This window comes from Vigna unguiculata, chromosome 10 (assembly GCF_004118075.2).
Source record: "Vigna unguiculata cultivar IT97K-499-35 chromosome 10, ASM411807v1, whole genome shotgun sequence".
NCBI classification, from domain to species: domain Eukaryota; kingdom Viridiplantae; phylum Streptophyta; class Magnoliopsida; order Fabales; family Fabaceae; genus Vigna; species Vigna unguiculata.
This window is the reverse complement of record NC_040288.1, coordinates 5,455,291-5,456,862: the sequence shown is the minus strand read 5'-3', so window position 1 is coordinate 5,456,862 and position 1,572 is coordinate 5,455,291. Positions and strand designations below refer to the sequence as shown.

Below are 1,572 nucleotides of genomic sequence, written 5' to 3'. Positions count from 1 at the left end.
TCATATGGATTTAACACCTTTACTCTTTATGAGAGATTGACACGAACATGTTGAACGTACTTAGTTATATTTTTTTAATTAAAACATTAAAAAGTTTTAAGTAGTTAGGAAGTTTATCTATTAGGTATACCATGTGTACAATTACATTATCCTAGAGATAAATTTATTTTTCGGGTGCTTTCTAAAAAGTTTTGTTGAAGTAGAAAAAGTTTCTCAAGGAAGACCCTAAAGTCTAAAACATTCCAGAGCCGTAAACCTAAGTATACAACAAGTAAAGTAGTTAAATTCATGAAGATGCAATTACATTACAGGAAATTCTGATACAAACAAATTATGCACATTTATTAGTTAAACATGTAGTTAAATTTAAATTTAAGAAAAAAAACCTTAGTTCGAGTACGAAGTTATCTTTCTATTCCTAAGAAATCTGCAGACTAAGCCAACCACATCAAATGTTGTTATCTCAACATTTAATGGGCAGGGAAACCAACTCTGTATTGCATTTGCCATCAATGTTATCTCAACAAGCTTAACAATTTTCAAGGTTCTTAGTTAACAAATTATATACAATAACGAAAATTGAGTTTAAATCTAAGATTGGTACAAATTGCATATTACAATAGATTTAAAATAATAACAATTGAAGCAGTTAACTGAAATTGAAAAAAGAAAATACAAAACTCACTTGACATTAGCACTCCCATTGAAGTTGTAACGCGAGATTTTTTTTCTTAACCCACTTGCCATAGCCATTCCTCTCAACAAGCTGGATATTAGGGATAGCCACCATAACTTCAATCTCAGTCCCAGCCAAGGCACTCATGGTCGATTCATCTACATCAAAAAGCTTCACTTTCTGAATCCCATTGTCTTTCAACATTATAGAGAAGGAGTGATAAAAGAAGAAAAATGGAAGTGTTAAAAGAAATAAAATGGAGATGGGGAAACCTAACCTCCTTAATCGAAGTAAGCAAATTGAAAAATTGTTTCTGATACTCTTGATTTTCTATGGAACACTCAAGACTTGAAGATGTGGGTTTTGTGGCCCAATACCTTTCCCAAAATTGGAGCCAAACTACCGAGATGAGAGTCCGGTGGCCCACGGCCATTAGGTATAGGTGCGCTGGCGCATGATGAGGCTTAGGCGTGGTGCCACTGTGAGCTCCAAGTGCGGCATTCACATTGCGTTTCAGTTTCGGCGGGACGAGGTATGCGACGATGACAGTGGTGGTGAGATTCAAGTGTGGTGTTAATGAGGTCTGATGATGGCGATGTGTTTGCAAGAAATGAGGGAGGATGAAGATAATAGGGAAAATTAGGGTACAGAGAATAGGGAAAGGCATACAAGAAGAGGGAACAGATGATTTATTAAAATAATAAGAGGGAATTCTGAAAAGTTAAAAGTTTCAAATTTATTAAAAGAAATGGCAGTTACAAATGTCATATTTTATTTACAAAATATGACAGTTCAAAATATGACGATTAAAACTACCACATTTTACATGTTAAATGTGGCAGTTTTTAAATTGTCGTATTATATGGTTAAAAGTGATGGTTTTAAACAACCATCAT

At 34.1% G+C, this 1,572-nt stretch overlaps 1 long non-coding RNA gene across 1 annotated transcript; it reads right to left on the bottom strand.

Annotated features, from left to right (window-relative positions):
• Window positions 1-435: 435 nt before the first annotated feature.
• On the bottom strand, window positions 436-1,352 carry LOC114167529. Its single transcript, XR_003600252.1, has 2 exons — window positions 954-1,352; window positions 436-834 (listed from the first exon to the last, which is right to left on the bottom strand). It is a non-coding gene; the product is annotated as an uncharacterized LOC114167529 (long non-coding RNA).
• Window positions 1,353-1,572: the final 220 nt, after the last annotated feature.